General features: G+C 45.6%; 1 pseudogene; it reads right to left on the reverse strand.

The window, feature by feature from the left end:
- Positions 1 to 7,830: 7,830 nt before the first annotated feature.
- LOC133776472 (U4 spliceosomal RNA) lies at positions 7,831 to 7,946 on the reverse strand (annotated as a pseudogene).
- Between the last annotated feature and the right edge of the window lie 682 nt (positions 7,947 to 8,628).

Raw genomic sequence — 8,628 nt, forward strand, 5'->3', positions numbered from 1 at the left:
TGTGTCCAATGGTCCAAGAAATGTTACTTTAGTTGGGGACCCATAAGTCCCCAGAGGACAACGCCTTGAATCACTACTTGCTGGCACTGATACACACTGCAAGAGTATGTATTTGGACATGACCCTTATGGCTTCTCAAGTATTTTCCTACTTGATTTATGATTTTCCCTTACGTGAACACATGTTCGTAATCTACATTACCAGTGGTCTAATGATGTCATGTCAGGTCCAAATGTCACCTCATTATTCCTGACATGCATGGAACGCACAACAGTGAAAACCAATTACAGACCAGAGAAATCTTAGGAACCCTTGCCTGCTACAACAGCTAATAAGCTCGGTCACCAGTATGCCCGAACATGCTGGTCTTGCACGGTAGACGTGTGTGTGTGTCTGTCCGTAGCAGCAGGCCTCTCTGTTCACAGAGGTAAAGCAATTCAGCTGAGCATAGCTAGACATGGGAAGCTGTTCTGAATTTCCTGGCACAAAGCCATGGGATTCATGAGCAGCATGATGACGCAAGCGTCCAGGACGCACAGAAACCTGTCCACTGATGGAGTCAACTTGGCTGAGCAGGGCTCTTGGTTCCTGAAGGGCCTTCTCTGCAAAGAGTCACCCAGAGGAGAAACCTGCCCAGGATCTAGGAGGTGGAAGAGAAGCAGAGGCCATGCTTTCAGGAAACCATCACAGTATGCAAGGTGCAAACAGATGGCAGAAGGATGGGCAAGTTCAAGTTTGCCCTTATTGGCTTTGCAATGTGCAACCAGCACTTCTTACCAACAGCAAGTCTAGAGCCAGCTCGAAGAAGGACAGCCTTCCCTGAACCTCCCCAGCCCTCCGGCAGTCCCCCTCCAGCCCTGGGTCGTGCTGGGCGGGTTCCCGACGTTGCCCACTCGTTCTGCGTTGCCCAGCTTGTTTGTGCTTCTGCGGATGGGTTAACAACTTTCCTCTGACCTCCAGCTCCTCTTTCTGGATTCTCCCTCCAGTCTGAACACTGCTGTGCTCTTGAAGGGGTCTTGATGGGCCCCTGGTGTGAAATCGATGGAGGCAACCAACGGGAGTCCATCCCTTCACCAAAGATTTTTTGAGGATCTTCAAGGAGCTGGGCTCTGCTTCTGGGAAAGGAGGGGAATAAACAGCCTGTGTCTGGTCCTCACGGAGCCTGCAACGCCATCGGAGGATACACAGATCTCATTCACACAGAGCACACAGATAACATAAACCACTTCATCTAATCCTCACAGGCACAGTACTATGATACAGGTATTTTGATTACCTCCATTTAGAGGTGTTAAGTTGATATTTCCATCCTTGAGTGATAAAATCTGTATGTGGTGAGCTGGACCCTGACTTAGCATGTAAACAAACCACAAACTCAACTGAGAATATTCTTATACCAAGAGAGCCGAGTCTCGGTTCATCACAGTGGCTGAGCTTCAACCAATCCCAGGCTGCCAACTCATCACACCATGCACAAGTGACAAATCCTGACTACAGCCAACCAGGTGTTTCTGGGTCACCTCCTGCTCTCTGGCTATAAATACGACCTGTGCACATGGCAGGGCGTTCAGTTCTGGAAACTTTTTCTTGCTCGTCTAACCACTGTTCAATTTAACTCATCTCAGATTTTTCCTTAATAAAGCTGAGGAGGCCAAGGCTCACTGAGGTTAAGAAACTTGGAAGTTATGAACTCCAGAAAGTAAACTGTGACCCATTCCACTCTCAGACTCCTTGTGCAGGAAGACACCAAGTCCAGAGCACCAGCAACACAGAGCAAGAGGGAGCTGACCCTTGAGCAAGCATCTTGGCTCAGAACTTTTAAACGACTCCAGTAGAGGAAAACACTTATCCTGGGGCAATGCTACTGTGGCATTCAGAAAAGACCAGCCTGGAGGGGACAAGGACAGCTATTGGGTCACAGGGACTCAGCCACTGGGTCACAGGGACTCAGCCTAACAGCAAAGCAGACCAGGCTCCAGTGAGTTGCTTTTATTTTGTTTGTCCTTTTAATGCAGGGGGTATTGCCATGAACCAGGCTCACAATATATTATCTGATCTTTTCTCTGCTATCAGACAAATTGGAGGGAGAGGTAGTATAGGCACAGAAACCCACTGCAAGAATACCCAACACTAAATGGTGGTTCTCTGAGACTCGTGAGAGCAGTGGTAGTTCCAGGAAATTCTCTCTCCAAGTCAGAAATTTGATAGGATGTAGATTTTTAACAGTGAGGATATATGCTTGGATAACCACAAAAACAATGAAGCTGCTGCTATGGCCAGCATCTTCTTGTCATGGTATTGATTCAGTGAGAAGACCTTGTCACAGCATGGGTAGCCCGTTGGTCCAGACCAAGCCTTACTCACATCCTGACCCCTCCCTGTGCCCTCATATACAGAAACCAGAGTTGAATTTACTGAAGTCCAAGTTCACCGGTAATTGATCTTGCCTTATACCTCTCTCTTAATTCAAATCAAGACCAAGCCATTCATCATTCCAGCCGAGTCCAGAAAAATTGCAGGCACCAATCTTTTGAATATTATCACCTGCTGCTTAGGAAATATTGAACCAAAAAACTTGACAGCAATTTCATTACAATTTGAAACTATCATTTATAACTTTTTTGTGGTCCTGTCACAAATAATCAGTAAAGACATATTATTCACACTGTGCTAATAATGAAGAGGACAGATTTGAGTTTGCCGATATTCTTCTTGGATTTATTATGCTTTCTCATGTCAAAGAAAATAATGTAACAGATGAGAGATGAATTTTCCTCATTGAAAGCATTGAAAGAGCCAGGAGTCTAACTGCATAGCTCCTTGGGAATTCATCGTTCTTTAATTAATAAGATATTCCAAGTGTAAGGAACTTCCAGTTCCACTGTGTAATTTGGGTGGCAAGAAAATAAAAATAGATGTGAATAATTTCATCTTTTGGTGAATCAAAGTGTAAAAAAGGCACAAAACTGTGGGACGAGACACATTGAATTATTCGTGTCTTCCCAGCCACTGGGCATTTGCATCTCCTTTCCAACTCTTGGTACCTCGCACTGCTCATTACTCCTGCTCCTCTCCTGCTCCCAGCTCTGGGGAACACAATCACAGCAGGGAGGAGCATGGGACCTTTTGCTCCCCAATCTCACAGTTCCGTAGAGTTCATGTACTCAGAACCGCCACTGCTGCTGAGCGCTCCCTGTAGCCATGACACGTCCCTGTCGCCTCTGGCCTCTGCGCCCAGCACAGAGCATGGACTCAACGCTTGTTACCAGCAACCAAATGAGGCAGTGGCCAAGCTGAATCTTCAGCCTCGTCACCACCAGCTGCTTCACACTACACAAGCCATCAGCTGCTATGGACAACGGTTTCCTCTGCTGTGACATGAAAAGTTAGTGCACTGCCCACTCAGAACTGCAGAAAGACCCAAGGCTATAATGGATGGGAAAGCAATTTGGAAGGCGCACACACACACACACACACACCCCTGATATATATTATGGGGGCCGGCACTGTGGCACAATAGGTTGATCCTCTGCATCCCATTTGGGCACCAGTTCTAGTCCCGGCTGCTCCTCTTGCCATCCAGCTCTCTGCTATGGCCTGGGAAAGCAGTGGAAGATGGCTCAAGTCATTGGGCCCCTGTACCCACATGACAGACCAGGAAGAAGCTCCTGGATCCTGGTTTCAGATAGGCTCAGCTCTGGCCATTGCAGCCATTTGGGGAGTGAATCAATGGAAAGAAGACCTTTCTCTCTGTCTCTCCCTCTCACTGTAACTCTACCTCTCAAATAAATAAATAAAATCTTTAAATATTATATATATTTGTGTGTGTGTATGTAAAATGGGATGGACTAATCAGCACTCCATTCAGAGCAAGTGTGAATTTCATCTGAGGGGAAGAAAAAGTGTGGTTTTCTGATCTTCTAAATTCTTTCCAATTCATTCAAGCCCAAATGTAAAACAAATCTCTCTATATATACGTTAATACATCTCTCTTGTATGTGAATTTAAAATATTAATGAACAATCTATAAGCTGTTGACTGCCTTATGCAAAATTTCCCAGCTGTCTCTCAATATGTGTGTAATAGGTAGAACAGCAGTATATACACAAGGTGCTTTAAAAAAGTTTGTTGAAAGATGAAATAAAAAGATAAGTTTGAGTACAAAAGTTTTTGGAATCCTCGCATCATTTTTTCACAATACACATTTTCATGAACTTTTTTTTAAAGACTCCTATATCTAGCATTTTATTGGAAAACTAAGAATAAAAGAAGAGAAAATCAGAAAGTGTATTTTCTTCAACAAGAAGATTATTGTTTTTCAAACTCATGTCTTCTGTTGTCTCACTGAAAAATTCTCTTGAGAAAATGACTGCAGACTTTTTCACAGGTTTGAGTTTGTTTTCTAGAACATTTCCATTCTGTTTTCCAGTTTTCTGGTCTTTTTTATCACTTTCAACCAAAAAGTAATGACCATGAGTGTTATAGACCTAATTATCCCTGAGGTTAAAATTTCCAATGCAGAGGCTAATGTTACCAAAGCAGCAATGAGTAAGCAGATGGACTGCTTATGGGCAAATACGAATGACAATGATACAGCTTGCTTTATACATTTCTTTGGGCAAAAGAACTCTTCACCACATTATTAATGTTAGAAATGAATCCAGCTTGAGGGCTTGGCAAAGAAATATCTGCAGAGAGAGGGGGTGAGTAGGAGGGAAGAATTAAATGAGGATGAAGAACAGTGCTGTGGGCAGAGGAGCTGACAGGGGGCAAGGGGTAGGGTCTCAGTGACAGCTTCCTGCTGCCGCCAATGGAAACAGTCCCCCCTGCATGTATTGTAAGTTCTTCCTAACAGTCGTGAGAGTAGACAAAGCATCACCGAGCACAGGAACTGGGGTCCCAGGGACTACACTGGGAAGGTTCCCTCTGCAGACCTCTGGACCCCTGTGTGCGATGTGACCACTGTGCACTGCCTCCCTTTGTGGTAATGGGACAACAAACACAACTCTGGATGTGAGTTCAACGGGAAACAGCAGGTGTTCTCACTGAGCTGGTAGCCCTTCAAAGCAGTGTGGAGGACGAGAGCTCAGCACAACAGTCCACTCTCTCTTACCCTTTGCAATTACCGAGACTTCAGGATTTGCAAATTAAGCTATTTTGTTCCTCCTTGTTTTTCAGTGAAATAAATGAACCGCCAGTTACAACGCTACATTACAGACAGTACAGAATCGACTAATCTCATTATTCTTGGCAGTTAACCGACTTTCAATTTTTGGACTTATTACTTACCAATGGCTATTTATATACCCCTTTCTTTAGTTTCCATAATACTCAAGAAATCTCCATGCATATAGGACAAAAGATTATATCCCATAAAGTTTATATTTTAACTATTAAAATTTATGGTCTAATGTTAAGCTTTCTGGACAGCAGCTGTTAAAAAATGATTATTTACTCAGATAAGGAAAAAACTTCCAGATCAGGGCCAAAGTACCTGGGTTTCCAGACTCAAGCGTATCATCTCTTCTCCCCAAGCCTCCACATCTCCCTAAGCTAACCCTGAAATTTATGAGATCTGAGTACGAAGAATCTTCACGCTAAAGAAGTCAAAATGTAGCTGCTTCCATATTGTATTAAAAAGGATTAGAAGGGCTGGTGCTGTGGCGTAGCAGGTAAAGCCACTGCCTGCATGCCGGCATCCCATATGAGCACCAGTTCACGTCCCAGCTGCTCCTCTTCCAATCCAGCTCTATACTATGGCCTGGGAAAGCAGTAGAAGATGGTCCAAGTGCTTTGGCCCCTGTATGCATATGGGAGACCCAGAAGAAGCTCCTGGCTCCTGACTTCGGATTGGCCCAGCTCTGGCCATTGCAGCCATTTGGGGAGTGAACCAGCGGATGGAAGACCTTTCTCTCTGTCTCTCCCTCTCTGTAACTCTGCCTCTCAAATAAATAAATGAATTTTTTAAAAAAAGGATTAGAAGACTGCCTCCAAGCCTGGTAGAAAAGGTACAGAGATTCACGAACAGTGTCTGAAATCATCATACAAGGCAGGAGATACAGGAGCACTGTCCTGGAAATGGCTGCTGCGATCTCTCTTTGGGCCAAAATCCATGCAGAATATGAGCTCTGGCACCTGCTCAAAAAAAAAAAAAGAAAAAAAAAAGAAAAAAAAGAAAAGAAACCAGGCTTGGCACAATCCTTACAGAGTAAGTGGAGGGGAGGGTGCTCATCTGAAGAAGAGACACTAGGCTGTCTCTAGTTGCAAGGAGTTCAAGAGAGAAAATCCACAGATTGGGCCAAGGGGAGAAGGGGAAGAAGCAACACTCCTGGAGGGAAGCCAATGTTGTGCATCCCATGTGGGCATCAGTTCTTGCCCCAGCTACTCCACTTCCGATCCAGCTCCCTGCTAATGGTCTGGGGATGGCCCAACTGATTGGGTTCCTGCAACCCATGTAGAAGAATGGGCTGAAGCTCTTGGCTCCTGGCTTCAGCCTGGCCCAACCCCAGGCCACTGCAGCCATTTGGAAAATGAACCAGCAGATGGTTCTCTCCTTCTCCACCTCTCTCTCTCTCTCCCTCTCTACCTCTCTCCCCTTCTCCCTGTCAGTAACTCTGACCTTGAAAATAAATAAATAAATCTTCAAAATGACTCCTATAGGGGATAAGAATATTTCACCCTAAAATAGGCCACTTTGGCACAAGGATTATTTTGAGGTGAGGATGCTCAAGAAACAGCAGATGCCAGAGCAACTCTGCCTCAACCCGTCCTGACCCCTGGTTTGCCTGTGAGCTTAGGCCCTGAATCACCAGAGACAGCTAGCTGCAGTTTCTTATTAGGCCAGAGATGGCCCCATGAGCAAGAGGAGTCTATATAACAAATCGTATGTAAATATCCCTCATCTTCTCTTTGTTTCCCCTTCATATTTATCTTCCCACAACTGCTATCTTTGGAAGCCTAACCCCCATTGCTTTGACTTGTTAACTCTGTAGATTTATTTTAATTTGTTAAGATGCTATATAAGCCCCAGTTCTAACCATCCCTTTGAGTTACTTGTCACTGAGTTCCTCCCGTTTATATGCACACACAATCATGTCTTTTTTTTTTTTTTTTTTTTGACAGGCAGAGTGGACAGTGAGAGAGAGAGACAGAGAGAAAGGTCTTCCTTTGCCGTTGGGTCACCCCACAATGGCCTCTACGGCCGGTGCACCACGCTGATCTGAAGGCAGGAGCCAGATGCTTATCCTGGTCTCCCATGGGGTGCAGGGCCCAAGCACTTGGGCCATCCTCCACTGCACTCTCGGGCCACAGCAGAGAGCTGGCCTGGAAGAGGGGTAACCGGGACAGAATCTGGTGCCTGGACCGGGACTAGAACCCGGTGTGCCGGTGCCACAGGCGGAGGATTAGCGGCGCCGGCCGTACAATCATGTCTTAATGAACTCTTTTTCTCTTATTAGTCTGCCTTCTGCCAATTTAATTTCCAGGATTCCAGCCAGACAACTTAGGGATTGAAGGTAACTATTTTTCTGCCTCCAAATCATCCCCTAAAAAGATTCTATTCAAGATCAAGAGCTCTATTCCCTTCATCAAAAGTTGCATCACCACCCATACCTGGGCTTGGCTGTTTATGCTTAAGGTATCTGAGTAGAGGAGCTAAAAATGTCCTAAATGTCAGACAATTTGGGTTTTAAAAAGATCCAGAAAAGTGCTATGCTATAGCCACAGGCACAAAGCAAGAACACAGAATATTCTCTGTTGACCCCCAACAGGACTCCAGAAAGACAGATGGAACATGCATGTGGGAAACAAGGCCTGGCCACTCCCCAAGGACAAGAGTCCTTGATACCTCAAGTCATTATGGCAGGGTATTGGGAAAAGTTTTCAATCAGCAATAATCGTGCCTTAGATAAACCTCATTGGCTACGATACTGCCACTGTGCAAAGCTTGCACCTTGATACTTCAAAGGTGACCTACTGAACCTGGACCCCTCCTGAGACTAACTGACTCAGGATCTGTGGGGTGAGGCCCAGGAATCTGGTGTCGCAGGCCCTCCAGGGGACTCTATCTGCCCTCAAGTCTGAGAAGCCTCACTCTAACACAGGATTTGGCTCCTCCCCTGGATCTGACTGAAAGATCCTGCAACACAGCAAAGCTCAGACCTGTGGTCTCTCATCAGCTACAAAATCAACACAGAACAGCTCTACCCAGTCCCACCATGTTGGTTTGCTCATAGACACTCTTTCATCCCCAGCCTTCTGGGTTCTTGGTTTAGCACTTGCCTGGCTGGGCACCCAGTGAAGCAATTTCTTGGTAAGCCACACATCTCTGAGTGGCTAGAAGGTCTCTCAATCTTGCTCTTTTGCCACACTGTGAAATAGCCCACAGAGCACCATCGCGGAAACTTCTGGACAGGGTCCTCAGACTTCAGTGCACATAAAGAACAAGTGGGGGTTTGTTTAAATGCAGATTCCTGGGCCCCATTCCTAGAGACTGTGATTCCGTTCATCTATGCGAGTCCTAGGAAAGTGGACGCTTTGCCAGTTCTGGTACCTGCAGAGCAGGTGTTCTGAGGGACCCTTGCTTGAAGAAGCCCGTCACCAGATAATGCATCATGGGACAATGTTGGG

The sequence above is a fragment of the Lepus europaeus genome, chromosome 17 (genome assembly GCF_033115175.1).
Source record: "Lepus europaeus isolate LE1 chromosome 17, mLepTim1.pri, whole genome shotgun sequence".
NCBI lineage: Eukaryota > Metazoa > Chordata > Mammalia > Lagomorpha > Leporidae > Lepus > Lepus europaeus.